This window comes from Panthera uncia, chromosome B4 (genome assembly GCF_023721935.1).
Source record: "Panthera uncia isolate 11264 chromosome B4, Puncia_PCG_1.0, whole genome shotgun sequence".
NCBI lineage: Eukaryota > Metazoa > Chordata > Mammalia > Carnivora > Felidae > Panthera > Panthera uncia.
Window position 1 is genome coordinate 124523633 of NC_064809.1, and position 16501 is coordinate 124540133.

General features: G+C 45.9%; 1 long non-coding RNA gene across 2 annotated transcripts in view; it reads left to right on the top strand.

Moving 5' to 3' along the window:
- Nucleotides 1–9540: 9540 nt before the first annotated feature.
- The window catches only part of LOC125920343 (uncharacterized), a 95959-nt gene continuing 88998 nt past the window's right edge, over nucleotides 9541–16501 (top strand). For both annotated transcript variants that reach the window (XR_007457028.1, XR_007457027.1), the window contains exon 1: nucleotides 9541–9778. This is a non-coding gene — a long non-coding RNA (uncharacterized LOC125920343). The remainder of the gene's footprint in view (nucleotides 9779–16501) is intronic.

Consider the following 16501-nt stretch of genomic DNA (forward strand, 5'->3'; position numbering starts at 1 on the left):
AAGACTAAGAGGCAGCTCTGTTACACTCTAGGCCTCCTCTCATTTACTCCTGCTTGGTAGATAGATTATCAACAAATCTTATGTCTAAAAGGGGCATTAGAGGCTACCAAGTGCTACTCTTGGCCAGGGCAGTAATCCCCAAGGGTTACCACCCTCTTCTGAAGACAAGAGTGTGGAAGGTGGACTTATCCATTGCAAAGCCCCCACCATCAGTACACTCTACCTCTATTTATCTATCTGCTCCCCTCCAATTTCCACCCATTGCTGCTAGCTTTGCTCTTCAGTCCTGCAAAATAATGATAACTCCTCTTTCCTATAACCATTAGGATGTTTGAAGCCTGGTATTAAGATGATTCCTTTTTAAAGTTACAGTGATCAAGGAGGGAGTCAAGTATCTACATTGTGCTTTTTAATCATTATTTGATGGAGTTTATTTCTGAGTGTACATCTCTGCACATCCAAGATACTGACACCCACCTCCTCATTAAGCAGCTCCACCGATTAAGTTCCACATTTTGGGAAACATGCAGCTTAGTAGGAAAGAAAAAGAACAGAGACCACATGCCATGTAGCAAGTATTGCTATAGTGGTATAAATTAGGTGCCAGTCACACACAGAGAAAAAGGGTCAGAGTCCCAGCTCATCCACTAAGAAAGACTGCTGACCTGTGAGTTAGATTCTCAGGAAATACAATTTTCATCCTGAGTCTCCTGAAGGAGACTGACCATGTCTCACATCTCATACTCAGCTTGCCTACCACCCTCCTTTCATGTTTCAGACACCTGCCACAACACCAAGCATGGGTTAAGTGTCCAATGGTTCTTACTTCAACCCTTTGGCATTTCAAAGGGGCCTGGTGAGAACAGACAAAGGTTCTGTTCAGAACAGTTAAATTCAAATGATCCCAAATTTCTCAGATGAAGGTTTTTTTAAAAAAAAAAAAAACTCATTAATAATAATACACCTTCAAACACCTAAATCAGAGTCTTGGGCTCCATCCCCTGCCATCTATTGACTCACTGAGTGACAGAAAACAAGTCACCTAACTTCTCTGGACCTCCATTTTCTCAGCTATAAATTGAGGGGCCTGGTCCACAGGACTGTAAAGTCCCTTTTAGATCCAGGGTCCCCCAATCTTCTGCTGTCTCAGATATTAATGTGGAGAGTTCACATCAATCTGGCTATACTAGTCAATTTTAAAATCAGTGCTTGATTTATAGTAGAAAGAAGAGCATGCATGGAAGCAAAGGTAGGTAAGGACCCCAGCTCCAGCCCTTCCATTCTCCTGACACATACCACTATCCCAGTATGATCACCTGCACAAATACCAGTATCAACATTTACTATATGATGATTTGGGGTAATTTCCTATCTGTAGAGTGGGGTAAACACCACCTACTTCCAGAGCTATTGAGGGGGCAAAATGTTAAAATGTTTACAGCCTCACACCTAGTGGGCACATGCAGCATATTCCTTTATTCAAAGATTCTTTATCCAGCCCACTTAATCAACAACCTCAGATTCCAAAGACTTTTTGCAATCCAAAGTACAGACAGACAGAGCTAGGAGAGCTCTAAAAGTCAGCTAAGTCCAACTCCCTCCAGCCCTGTGATTGACAAATGAAGAAAACAAGCTCAGAGAGACTCAGTAACTTGCCCAAGGACCTATACATATATTCTTCAGCAGCAAAGCCTGACCCAGAACACAGGGCAGCAGGCACCAAGGGTCATACAAGACACAGAGAGAACACTGCAGGCTCCACTCTTCCTAAAGAAATTGGTAACTCCCCATACATCACTAAATTCTGAAAAATAAAAGAACTTTTTAGTTATATATTTTTTGGAGTGTTGCAAGAGAGAAGGAGCATCATAGCTTGTCTGTGAAACGCAGGCTTTCAAACTGAATTACCTATGAATTGAAGGTGAGACTTCCTTGCTATCAGCCTTTCCCAGTTATTCGGCTCCAATCTCCCTCACCCCACCCCATTTGTCCTTTTTTCAGTTTACACCCGGAGGCTAATACGCTTGCATTAAGACCCTCTTTGGACAAGGTGAGATGTTTCAGGCTGGGGCAATAATGCATGCCCCACTAAACACACACAAGAAAACTGTCACAGCTAAGTTACTCGATAAAGCAAAAATAATTCTCCTCTGCTTAGGAGCTCCAGCATGGGACAACTAGGAATTAATCAATTCGATTAATCAATTAGTCAAATTCATTAAGGCACACTGATAACTCAAGGGTCGGGGGCCCTAAGGTCCTCCCAAAGGGCATGATCAAAATCCCTGAGACCGTTCAGGTGTTTCTGGAGAAACCTCAGCCCAGAGTCTACCAAGGGCTTCTTGGCCACGTGGGAGCACTGAAGAGGGAGTCCAGACAATATAAGGAGGAGCCTGGGTTACAGCTAGCTCCAAGGAGACCGCTCTCACCTGACACTCCCCTGCTGCCCAAGATTCCCAGAGCAAAGCATGTATCTACACAGATCATTTGACAGAAAGCTACACCAACAGTATGCTTGTTTACAGCTTCAGGTCAGCACATTCCCCAGTCAGTGTCTCCCAGAATTCAGAGGGCCCTAATCTAAGCCTCACATTGTGCACTTGAGCAAATAGACCCAAAGAGGGAAACCGTCCTGACGGAGCTCATACCACGTGCCAGGGCTATGGGATGGAGCCTATGCTTGACCTTCAGTCTAGAGCTGTTCCCTCCCTTTAGACCTCCAGTCTAGAGCTCCTCTCTGCTAGGCCCACTCCCTCTTCCAAAACCCTGGGCTCACCTCCTGGTTCTGAGGATCCTGCCAGGTTGAACAATGCTCAGAAGCAGGTGGTAATTTAGCAATGCATCCAGTGGGACATTTGTAGGCCAGAGCAGCGGGGGGCTGTGTCCGTCCCCAGTGGCAAGGAGAGACTGCAGCCTGGAACTTTGAAAGGGCTCTCTCTTCCCTAAACGATCCTGATCCTCCTCCTCCTCCTCCTCCACCTCCTCCTCCTCCCCCACTCCCTCTCCCCCTTCCTCCTCCTCTGTAGTACTACGGAGACATGTGCTCTGCTTGGGAGGAGGTAAGGAGGAAGATGCAGCTGTTTATTGGAAGGAGAAGGGCAGCAATCTGCTGAGCTGGGCTATATACTCACACCTAGCAGAAGAGGAATGGGGAAAAAAAAGAGATCTGTTGCCACAGAATTATTAACCCTTGGGCTCCAGCTTTGCTCCTCACACAGCTGAAGCAGCGAGAGAAACAATACACTTAACCAATGGAGTGCCAGCCAAAGACATTACATCATCGGTCAGCACTGTCATTGGCTAATAATTCCTAGAAGGCAAAATTCTGCTTCTAGGTGCTTAACCCTTTCATGTTCACCATAGCAATGACTCAAGTATTTGGTCAAACCAATGGTTCCTAGACTTCCTTTTATCAGGATCATGTGGGCTGCTTTCTAAACATACAGATCTCTGTGCTTCATCCAGAACCATGAAAGCCTTCAGAGGGAAGACGAATATCTGTATTTTAAATAGTGTACAGAATGTGAGGACTACTGGTCTATTCAGAAACTCTTCCTCTCCAAAAGATAAAAGAGATAATCGGTTGTCTGAGCATTTATTATGTACCTAATATTTACTGCATCATTTTATTTATTTACTATACTAAGCAATGAACACTACTGGATCCATTTCATAGGTATAAAAAGTAAGGTTCAGAGAGAATAAGTCACTTGCTCAGAGATGGGACCTGGCTTTAAAAACCAGGCGGTTTGGGGCACCTGGGTGGCTCAGTCAGTCGAGCATCCAACTTTCGCTCAGGTCATGATCTTGCAGTTCTTGAGTTCAAGCCCCACATCAGGCTCGCTGCTATCAGCATGGAGCCCGCTTCAGATCCTCTGTCCCCCTCTCAGTGCCTTTCCCCCACTTGCACTCTCTCAAAAATAAATCAAATATTAAAAAAAAAAATTAAGAGCTCGGCTGTTTGCACCCTACCTCATTCCCCCTCTGAAGCTCCCACTTGAAATCAAACTAAGCCATTTGCCTGCTTATTGACTCCAGGGTTATAGAAAATGTAGAAAACCCTCTCAATGAGTTGGAAAATGCCAGTAACCTATGAAGAATGGTGGAATGAACAGAATGGTGAATTCCCATAGTAGGTGTTCGGGGACCATGAACCCTCCAGAGAATCCTCTTTTTCTCAGGCTCCATTCTTCTGCTTCTGCTGCAAATCTCAGCTTCACTGTCACTTTCTCTAGGAAGCCTCCTCCCACTCCCAAATCTGGGGCAGATTCTCCTGCTCCAGGCTCCTAAGGTCCCCTGTATCAGTGGACTGCAGCTGCTTGCTTAGTGGGTAAACTCCATAAAATTAGAGCCATTTCCACTTTCTCCACCAACATACGCCCAGCACAGTGCTTGCCACATGTGAGTACTCCATCAGGACGAGGAGGGATGGGGAGGGAAGGCCCTTGCTGAAGGTCTAAATGGCATCATGCTGAGATGGGAATGGCAAAGCACTGGAGGCCAAGGGATACACATGAACAAAGTGTCTGACCTTGGGCAAGTTCATGTCCTGGGGGTTGGGGGGGTGGGGAGGGCTGAGTTTCCTCATCTGAAAATGAAGACAACAGCACCTCCCTCATAGGTAGATATGAGGATCAAATTAAAGAATGATCCAGGCTGTGATGTGCTCCTTTACACTGTCTCTCCCTAGATCTCATCCATTTTGTTGGCTGACATCTAAGTGCTGACAACTCCCATATTTATAGCTCTAGCCCAGACTTCCTCCCCACCCCAGGCTCCACGTGGATATCTCACAGGCATCTCTAACACAGCACGTGAATTTCCTCTCAGAACCACAACCTGCTCCCCACCTAGTCTCCTCCACTCTGTTATTGGTGCTCCCATCCAGCCAAGCTTTTATCTATTTTTGTTTTTGTAATTGAAATGAAACTCATATCACATAAAATGAACCATTTTGAAGTGTCCAACTAAGTGGCATTTACTACATTCATAATGTTGTGCAACCACCACCTCGATCTAGTTCCAAAACATTTTCATCAACCCAAAAAGGAAACTATTTACCCTTCAAGCAGTTATGCTTCATTTACTCTTCTTCCCCAAGCCACTGGCAAACACCGGCATGCTTTATGTCTCTATGGATTGATCTACTCTGGACATCTTATGTAAATGAAATCAGACACCATGTGAACTTTTGTGTCTGTCTTCTTTCACTTAGCATGTTTTTAAGGTTTATTAACATTGCAGCATGTATCAGTACTTCATTTCTTTTTATGGCTGAGTAATATTCTATTGTAAGTATATACCACATTTTGTTTATCCATTCACCTGTTGATGGACATTTGGCTCCACCTAATCTTAAACCATAAACCCATGGGTCATCTTTGGTTCTTCCGTTTACTGTATTCCCAACATCTAATCTGTCAGCAAGTCCTTGTCCATTTTGTAACCAAATATAACTCTAATCCTTCTACTTTCCTCCAATACCATTGCTATTCTGCAGCCAAGACACCAACATCCCTCTCACCTAACTCTTAATTGGTGACAAAATCCCATTCCTCTCCCTCCTCCATTTTTCACCAGGTAGCTACATAAACCAGATCATTCATCAACTCTAGCAATATTTACTGAACACTTTGCATCATGGAGCTTGCATCCTAGAGGCATGACAGACAACAAACAAATATATAGTATAACATCAAGTCATTACTAGGCTTAAAATCCCTCAATGACCTTTCAATGCACTTCAAATAAAATCCAAGCTCAGCATGGCCTTCCAAGGACCCGTCTACTTCTCCAAACTCATCTCAGGCTGTTCCCCAATCATACTGGGCTCCATTCCTCCACCTCCTGGTCCTTGAACAAGCTGTTCTTTCTGCCTCTTGATCCTGGCATTGTTTAGCATTGCTGGATCCTTCTCATCCCTCAGATCTCAGGATAAATATCACTCCTCAACATGACCTTCCCTGGCCACTCTTGTTAAGCAGATCCACACCTCATTCATTTCACTCATTCAAGAAGTATGTGCTAATCACTGTGCTGGGCTCTTGGGATAAAGCAATATGTGACCTCCTGGAGCCATCAGTCTAATGGGGGGGGGGGTGGCAAACAACAAGGAAATAAAATGAATGAACAAGTGCTATAAAGGGAGAGTAAAAGGGAGGGGACCTGCCTTACACAAGATGGTCCAAAAGGCCTTGCTGTGGAGATTATACTAAAAGATTCAGTTGGGAAAAGGGCCTATTACTCTCTATCACTTCCTGGCTAGGCAATGGGATGTTCTTTTTTTTTTTTTTTCAATATATGAAATTTGTTGTCACATTGGTTTCCATACAACACCCAGTGCTCATCCCAAAAGGTGCCCTCCTCAATACCCATCACCCACCCTCCCCTCCCTCCCACCCCCCATCAACCCTCAGTTTGTTCTCAGTTTTTAACAGTCTCTTATGCTTTGGCTCTCTCCCACTCTAACCTCTTTTTTTTTTTTTTTTCCTTCCCCTCCCCCATGGGTTTCTGTTAAGTTTCTCAGGATCCACATAAGAGTGAAAACATATGGTATCTGTCTTTCTCTGTATGGCTTATTTCACTTAGCATCACACTCTCCAGTTCCATCCATGTTGCTACAAAGGGCCATATTTCGTTCTTTCTCATTGCCACGTAGTACTCCATTGTGTATATAAACCACAATTTCTTTATCCATTCATCAGTTGATGGACATTTAGGCTCTTTCCACAATTTGGCTATTGTTCAGAGTGCTGCTATAAACATTGGGGTACAAGTGCCCCTATGCATCAGTACTCCTGTATCCCTTGGGTAAATTCCTAGCAGTGCTATTGCTGGGTCATAGGGTAGGTCTATTTTTAATTTTCTGAGGAACCTCCACACTGCTTTCCAGAGTGGCTGCACCAATGTGCATTCCCACCAACAGTGCAAGAGGGTTCGGCAATGGGATGTGCTATCATTCAATGTTTGCTCTTGAAGAATGAAAGCATTTAATGTCTGTCTCTCTCTCTCCCCTAACAGACTGCACTGTATCCCCAGCACCTAGGACAGTGCCCTATCATTTAGGAAGCACTCAATGCACATTGTTGAATTAATAATTGGTAAATAAATTAATTAATCAGACCACCAAAGAAATCACCTCATAGACTATAAAAAATCATATCATTTTGATTGCTGCTTTTGTTGTTATTGCTATTATTTTATGGCAAAAGGACACATACTCTGTTGGGTTTTAGAAAAAAGACTGGGTTGACTGTAAAACAAGAGTTAAAGTACTTGACTCAGAATACCACTAGACAACTAGGAGAGAATGCATATAGACAATAGGCACTCAATAACAGGAAGTGGCAGTCATTGTAGCTATTATTATTAAAGATCCTTTCCTCTAAAGCCTATTTACCCAACTCTAACTCCCAAATCTACTTTCAGATGCAGTCAAGAAGGTTAAAGGCAAAAGAAATGAACACTTTTTAAATACCTGCTCTGCACCAGATTCAGTGCAAACCGGTTTCTGTCAAGTTATCACATTTACTTCCCAAACCCATCCTGCAGAGGTGGCTGCTGTGGGACAGCTCTCAATCCCTCTCCAAGACAGAGGCACCCCTTCCTCCCCTGGGCCCTACTGCCAGTTCCGTTGGCTGAGTCCCTCTTCAGGAACTGTCTTGCTGAAGGGACAACCAAAGTTATGCCCTTCCCTGCATCTACTGGCTGGCCAACATGGGGCTTCCAAGGCCTGGCCCCCAGGCCTCAGGGGATCAACTAAGGCCTCTTTTGCATCGCATCACAGATCTACCTTCCCTCTGCCCAATCCTGTTTTCCTCACCTGTCACCCCCTTGGACAGTGAGACGACTCCCCCCAAGTCCCCCTACACACAAACCTCAGAATCTCTTGAGTCTTTTACCAGGGAATTTGATCTTCTAAAGGTAGTTATGATATTTCCTTTTAAATCAGAAAAGTGACATTCAGAAACATTGATTAATGTCCCCAAAGCACACAGCTAAAGTGACTTTCTGGCCTGACTCCCCAGTGACACCTTGCTTTTTATTACAGCCTCTAACAGCCAAGACTGTGCCTCTGCAAGGCAGAAAGAGGAGAGAGGTACCATTCCCAATCCTCCAGGGTCCATGCCTGATGACAAGGTTGAGGTCAAAGCCTCCTGAAACAATACAAAAATGACCTGCAGGCTGCAGAAGCAACTATCACAGAGGCAACATTTCCTGGCCCAAATCTTTGTCCAGAGGCCAGGGAGCAGGGCTCCTGGGCAGTTGGGGCTGCTTTCCGGGCCCAGAACATTTGCAGCCAAGTCCGAATAGCAACTACAACTTACCGGCTCTCTGATGCTCCCGTCTCCATCCATTTTCCAGAGAGCTGCCAGAGTTACCTGGTCACTGATCAGAATTCCTCCACTGCACTCCACCCCAGGACAAAATTCAAGACGGTCAAAGGTTGCATTTTAAGGTCTGCGCATGGTTTAGCCCCCCGCCATGCCAACAGCTCATTTCCTACCCACAGTAAGCCCCGGTCCTTCGTGATTATTTAATGGGATAATAGACTTTTTCAGCTTCCTTACCTCTCTCTGGAATTCCCGCTATCCCAGCAGCCCTCCCCCTTGGCCCCCTCCCCCCAGCTCTCAGCGGGGCAAACCCTCCGCCTCCTCCAGTCCCCACTCAAAGGTCGCCTCCGCTCCAAAGCCGTCCTGGCTGCCTCACGCCTCCTCTACACCTCGTGTCCCCTGTACTACGGTGCTCTGAAACTGTTCCTCCTACTGTCCTTCTTGGCCCCAGGAGCCCCTCCAAGGCCCGTCTTCCTGCCCCCAGGGCTCAGCACAGTGCCTGGCACACAGCGGAGGAGCCGATAAATGCTGAATAAACACGGGGCGCGGCATCAAGGCTAGTCCCCGCTGCGAGCTCGGCCAGGGAGCCGCTCGGAGGTTTCTTCCTGCGCCTCAGAAAGACTGGAAAAAGGCAATGGCGTGACAAATCTGACTCCTAGCCCCAGGCCAACAGGTCCTGAGGGGTCCGAAGACCTGGGTCGAGCGCATGTCCGGCCGGGGGCTCCCGGGCCCCCGGCATTTCCCGCGCGCCGACCTGTCCGTCGCAGGGTCGGGCCGGGGCCGGGCTGCGGTAGCCTGTGGAGGGAGAGTGGCGCGGCGGCTCGTCGCCTCCCTCCCGGGCCCTCCGCGCGCCCGCACCCCACGGGCACAGGGCCGGCGCGCCGGGGACGAGGACGCCACCGGCAGCCCCGTCTGAGGGGCCGCGGTCGGGGACAGGGGGGCTCCCAGCTTCCGGAAACCCCACAAAGTCTACTTCGCGGCGGCGCTCCCCTTACCGTGCGAGCCGCCAGGAAACCCGCGCCAGGGGAGTGCCTCGGCCGCGGCGCCCGCCTGCGGATACGCTCCGGGTCCGCGAGCTCAGCCTCCGCACCCGGCCGCGCTCCAGCGTCTCCCCTCCGCCGCCCGGCCTCCCTGCCGCGCCGCGCCGCACCGCCCCATTGGCTCGGACGGCCAGGCCCCGCCCCCTGGGGCCCCGCCCCGCGCCTCCCACCACGGCGCCCCTCACGTCTCCACGCGGGAAAGTTGCTTCCTGACTCTGAGCTCTCCCCCGGCTCGGGCAGCCGAGTGCAGTGATCATTCCCGATCCCCAAAGCGTCTCTACGCCCCTTGGGGAGTGCGAAGAGTGCAGCGTCCTTGGAAGCCAGCTTTGAGCAAGGCACCTGACCTTCCAGGACTTCAGGAGGCGCCTCAGAGAAACCCTGCCTCACTGTCTGCTCGCGTCTCAGGTACTGTACCGGTCACTCAGCGCGGGGGGTGCAACAGGAACCAGACAAAGTCTGTCGCCCTCCTGTAGTTTGCGTGGAGTCGGGATGGGGGCAGGTTAAATGAAGGTACACGAAGAAGATATGTCAGATTGTTATGGGAGGGAGAGGTGATTTTAAATAAGAAAGGGGCCTTGGGACGTTGTAAATAGGAGGGTTTCTTGCGGCCACTTGGGCAGGTGATAGTTGAACAGAGTTGAAAGAGAAAAGGGATTCCAGGACTGGAAGGAGAGCATCGCCGGCAGGGGGCAGTAGATGCACCGTGATTCTGAGGCCACAAGTGGAAACTAGGATAGCCCAGAGTGCTGAGCAAGGAAGAGGTGCGCTAGGCTGGAGAGAGTGCGTGGGGCCGATTTCCCCAGAACCCGGAGGGGGGGGGGGGCAGCCTGAATAGCGTCGGTTCGTTATAAGGACAAAACAAAAATAAGCCATCGAAGGGAGGCTACGACATGTTTAAAAGACCACTGTTGCTTGTGTGGAGAATAGATTTTGGAAGAGAGAATGAAATAGCAGCGAGACCAGTTAGGAGGTGTCTTAGTCGGCTCACGCTGCCATAACCAAATACCATAGACTGGTTGGCTTAAACAATAGACATTTATTTTCTCATAGTTCTGGACGTGAAGGTCAAGGTGCCAGCGTGGCCTGCTTCTGGTGGGAGCTCTCTTCCTGGCTTGTAGATGACTGCCTTCTCCCCGTGTCCTCATAAGGCAGGGAGAAAGAGAGCAAGTTCTCTCCTGTCTCTTCTCAGAAGGACACGAGCCCCATCATGAGGTCCCCACCTGCAGGACTTCACCTAAATCACCAAAGGCTCTGTCTCCAAATACCATCTTGTCGTGGGTTAGGGCTTCAACATATGAGGGGGGGGGGGATGCATAGTTCAGTGTGTAACTTGAGTCTACTGCAGGAGTCCAGGCAAGAGATGATGGTGACTTAGACCAAGGTGGTGACAGTGGAGATAGGGAGAGTGGACTGACTGAAATACATTTTTAGAATATCATGGAAAGCCTTAGTGATGAGTTGGTTTTAAGAAATGTGGAAAACAGATGAATAAAGAATGACTCCCAGGTGCTCACCTTGAGCCATCCTTGAGATAATGGTGCCCTTACCAACATGGGGAAAGACTAGGAAGGGACAGGTTGGAAGCAGAATGGAAATAAAGGCTCCACCATGGACATTTGAGAAACCCATTAGGCAAGCTACAACAACTGTGCCAGGCTCTCTTCAAATTGTTTTACATATATTAACCAATTGTATACATAATTCTTATAGTAACTGTGTGGTGGAAAAGGACTCTCATTGTCCCCGTATCACAGTGGAGGAAACGAAGGCACTAAAAGATTGAGCAACTTGCCCAAAGTGAGGGCTGGTTACCCAAGTAGAAAGCACAGATGTGAGCCTGGGGCTGGAGATATGCACTGGGGAGTGTTCTGACCTGGGACCTTATGAGACCACCTAATGTGAGAAGAAAGAGGAGCCAAGAACTGAGAGCCCTTGGAAGTTTGTCTTCCAACATCTCTGCTTACTGCATGGCCCTTAGTAAGTGACTTCAGTCAATAAGAGGGAGTAACCCGACTTCAGTAACCAAGGGAGGAAAACTGGCTCAGGAGTCACAAACTTTAATACTGTTGGGGACGGGCAATAATGTAATAAGTGAAGTTGGCAGGGTGTGATAGAACAGGGCGGGGTAGAGACTGTGATGCACTGAGGTGTGCGTAGATCTGCCTAAGGGGGCAGGCTGTTACTTAACAACTCATGTTTGCCGTATAGCAGTAGGGACCCTGAGTTGCCAGATGATCTGATTTTCATTAAATTTTCATTAAGAAAAATTCAGATTATGTTACATCTGCAAGTGTTTAAATGTTGGCGATTAATTTAAAAAAAATGTAAAGGACTGTGTGAACCAAGATTGTTGAGCAAAATCAAACCCAAAGGACTTGCCCCTTTGGCTACTACTTTCCACCTCTGGATCAGGCAGTACCTCAGATCCTTCCTGAGTTTCTATTCAGACATGGATAATGACAGTAGTGGACATAAGAAGATGAAGAAGATCAAGGAAATCTCAGCTCATAAACCCTGCATGGATTTTTGCCCCATCTCTGCCTCTACCCACCCTGGAATATCCTTTCTAAGCTTCCGTCTCCCCTACCTGTGAAATGAGGTCAGAGAACACCTCTGACTTCTCTCAACTCTAAGATTTGGACTTATATGTAGTTTTTTTTGTTGTTGTTTTTTAAAGAATATTGGCCTTCAAATGTGCACAGGAGAGTTGCTTGGAGAAAAATGGAAAGGATGTTCTTGTCTAGGCCTATAAATTCAAAAACCTTCACTAGTATCAGTTTTAAACAAAGAAAGAAAAGAGGAAATGGTTAGTGGGATAAAAGTGTAGATGAGAAACCAGGCAAATTATGGCATGGAAAATTATTTTTTATTGCACTGTGAATAAGGGGGATAAAAGGCAGTTAGATGCAGAAGTGCTTAGTGGTTTCTATTGAAAATTCAATGTATCATAGCCAGTTCTCTATATTTATCATCAAGGGTTTAGCAGTAATGAGATTCTCCCGTCATGTATTGGAGGTCAGCTGCATTCCAGAATTATTTATTCTTATGTGCTGAGCTTATGCAATGAAAAGAGGCTGGAAACAGATAATGACTCTCCATAGTCAGTCCCTTTTGTCTCCACCCTGAGATAGTGTTTCAAGCTGGAGAAACAGCTCACGACTTTATAAATTTCTGACTTTTATGTGAGAGTGAATGTGGGTTGGAAGTCAGAAGACTTGACACCTGGTCATGGGATAACCTCTCTGAACCTTCTTCATCAATGAAATGAGAGCTGGACCAAAGATGGCTTCCTAGAAGATATTTGTATTTATGCCTCCACATTTCTTTGGGGGGAGTTTTTCACGGTGGGGAGACCTGGAAATTCCCAGGGCCAGATCCTTCAACAACTTGCTAACTCCTAGTCCCCAAAAATACTTGAGGGAGGGATGTCACCTGAGTTGGGCCAGTTAGATCTTCACTCCTGGGACTTTGTCTCTCCAGAAGGTGATAAGGATGGAGAGAGATTGACCACGAGATTGATCAGACTAATGATGGCAGCAGCAGCAGCAGCAGCAGCAGCAGCAGCAGCCACCGCCTAAGGAGGCTGGACCAGTGATTGCTGTTTAGTCCTGAATCTTGTTGGCACACCTCTAGATTCCTTTGATTTCTGCCCATTTCGCAAACTTGCTCCTTCATGCCATCCCTGTCCCCCATCTAATTTTATTTTGTGAATCGTCCATCTCTGCTAAATTCCCTTCTTGTGTTAAATAGCCTACATTGTTTCTCTTGCTTTTAACCAAGAATCCTCCCAATGGGTCCAGGAAGGAAAGAAATATATTGTCATAGGATCTTTTCCCTGGGGAACAATTCAGCTCAGGAATTTGCATGCATATGGATGCACCCACAGTGACAGGTGTACACGTTGTCTTACAACTCAGTAAGAAATCCAAACCCACAGAGTGGTGGTGGTGGAGGCTAAAAAATATATTTATTTGTGATAAGAAGAACTCAGATCTGCTATTCTTATCTAAAAAAAGATGAGCAAGTTCTTATAATAACAAAACAACTGTAGCAATAAGTCCTTTTTATGTAAATTCTATAGTTTGCAAAGTCCCTCATTTCATATACCCTCCTGTGAGGTAGGCAGATTAGATAGTATTCATGGATTAGAGTAATAGTAGCTATCATTTATTGAATACTTTTTGTGACCAGGCACTGTGCTAAATGCTTTTCATACCCACGGGCCTACATTGTTAAAGAGATGTTATTCCCGGGGCGCCTGGGTGGCTCAGTTGGTTAAGCCGCTGACTTCAGCTCAGGTCATGATCTTGCACTCTCTGAGTTCAAGCCCCACATCGGGCTCTGTGCTGACAGCTCAGAGCCTGGAGCCTGCTTCAGATTCTGTGTCTCCTCCTCTCTCTGCCCCTCTGCCTCTCGTGCTGTCTCTCTGTCTCTCTCAAAAATAAATAAATATTAAAAAAAAATTTTTTTTAAAAAGAGATGTTATTCCCATTTCATAGGGAAAGAAACAGACTTGTACAAAGTCACTTAGATGATACATAGTTGAGGTGGGAACTCAAAATTCTGTCTGACAACGAACGCCATATTTGCTTTTAACACGCACAGCTTCGTGTCACATAACACAGCTGGTGAATGACAGAGCTGCTGTGGGAACCTAGGTCCTGAGTCAGGAAAGTTTCACAGTTGCCAACAAGGGCAAAGTTAATTTTGTTATCCATCCATGGCAAGAGTTTTAAGCTCACAAGAAAGATCTTGCAATATTTCCTCCTCTCTACCTATCAGGGAGCCTAAAATCTGCACAAAGATGAATTGCTATAATTAAAGATTGATTAGGGGGTACAAGGGCAAATTAGCCTGCGAGGGTTAAGACACATGTGCAAGAATAAAAGGGCTCTGGAATCTATCCAAAAAGGGTTGATGTAGTAATCATTTCACTATGTATATGCAAATAATCGTGTTCTATGCCTTAAATAGATACAATTTTTATTTTTAAATAAATTAATTAAAAAGCATTAAAAAAATAAATTTGACTTATAAGAAATTTAAAAAAAAGTAAAAGTGAGAGAACTTTTTTGTTTCATAAATTTCATCTTTGGATTAAAAAACATCTTAGAAAGATGAGGAGGTGGGGTATAGAATAAAAGAAAAGCTGAAAATATTAATCTACTTCCTGACATGAGGCAATTCAGTTCATCTCTGAGCCCTACCTAGTAAAATGAGGGGAGTGCTTAGAATGCTGTAACATCTACAGTTCTTTTCTAGAATCCCTAGGTAAATGCTCAGAAGGGGCATGGCATGGTCTGGAGCTGAGGTGGATTCTGAGCTAAAGATTTTGAGTGGTTTTATGGTTGCTTGTTTGGAGCACAGAACATTTTTGCTGACGTTGCAAAAAATTGTCATGGTAACCAGAAAAATAAGTTTCCAAATCCTTGGAGTACCCCTTAAGGGGAGGCAGATGTCAGTGGGTGTTCCTTTGCAATTAAGGGTGCTTGAAGGTTTTAGCTGATCAAGTCACTTTCAAGGTAGTGTTCTAATACATTTGCCCTCACCACAACTCCCTGGGAAGCAGCTGTAGTAGGGCAGAGAGAGTACTAGGTCCACTGGAGTGGGCAATGAAAACACCGAGGCAGTGGTTCTCACTGCTGGTATATATTTTGGCATATATTCTCACTAGTAGGTATATATTTTGTCAGCATCCCAGGTGACATCATTGTGTAGTCAATGTCGAGCACTGCTGAGCTGATTTTGAGTCCTACATCCCCAGCTTCCTGTCTGGCTGTGAGGTCTTGGACTGGCCTCTTTACTTCTCCAAGCTTCGGGTGCTTCCGCTATAAAATAAGGTAATAGAACTAGCTTTGCAGGACAGTTGTGAGGCTTAAACATGAAAGTGCCTGACCATCACCATAACTTCAATATTAGTTGCATTTGACTTAGAACCAGCATGGAATTCGGAAACCCACTTTTTATTTTTTCTTATTTTTTAATTTTTAGATTAAAATCGCCCTTGCGCTCCATTTCTACCACTTTGTGGGTCTGGATTCTGTCTGCACAGGAACACAACAAAGAACCTACCCCTTCCAGGTCATTTTCCTTCCATCTTAAATCCCACATAATAATGACGCTGCATCAGTTGGCCTCTAAACAGACCCTGGTCATTTCAGCCGAGCTCAATCACCAGAGGAATAGCCAGGCCACACTGAGAATGGATTTTTTTTCCCCTTTAACTACATGGGAAGGCAATAACTGTAGCTGTTGAGAACATGAAAGCTGTAACTATACCGTGTTTGAATCCTTGTTCTGCTACTTCTTAGTTTTTGACTTTGGGCAAGCTGTTTGCCTAGGTTCCTTATCTACCCAAGGAGGGTAATAATAATAATTACTTTTGGGAGTTGCATGAGGATGAAATCTATTCAAACATATAAATTAGGGCAGTACCTGGTATATAATAAGTGTTCTTCAAGTGTTCCCCATTTTATTTGCATTGAAATGATCAACTCTTAGATTTCCCAAAAAAGAAACACATAAATCTTACCACTTAGAGCTCAGACAATGAGCAGACCCCTTGATCCCTGGGTTATGAGGGAGTGTGCCCCGGAGGTGTGGAGCCCAGCCTTAAGCACTACTGGTCTCTATCTTATTTGTCCCAGACTACAACTGCTTTATTGGACCATGGGTTTTACAACCATGTGTGGCATCCACCTCTGTCCCTATCTTCTCAAAGTCAGCTATAAAGACAGTAAAGTGTGGTCCTTTTCTCCTCCCTCTTTCACTTTCTTCTCTTTCCTCTGACCCTTAGAGATTATGAGCTGGCTGTGGCATTCCACCTAGGCCCATCTTCCCTGGCAGGTACCCATAGTACAGGCAGGCCTCTGGATGGCATAGTGATCGCCATCATCATTGTGGCAGCTGCCATGGGGAGCACTGGGCTGAGCATTCTGCAGTCATCCGCTTACTGAATTATCCCAACAACTCTGAGAAGTAAGCATAATAAACACATTCCCATTTTACAGATTATTAAAACTGAGACCTACAGTGGTACATGAACCTGCTAAGATCCCATATCTCATACATACAGGATCAGGGACCTAAGCTGGTAATTCATTGCCCTTTACCAGCATGCCCTTGGGC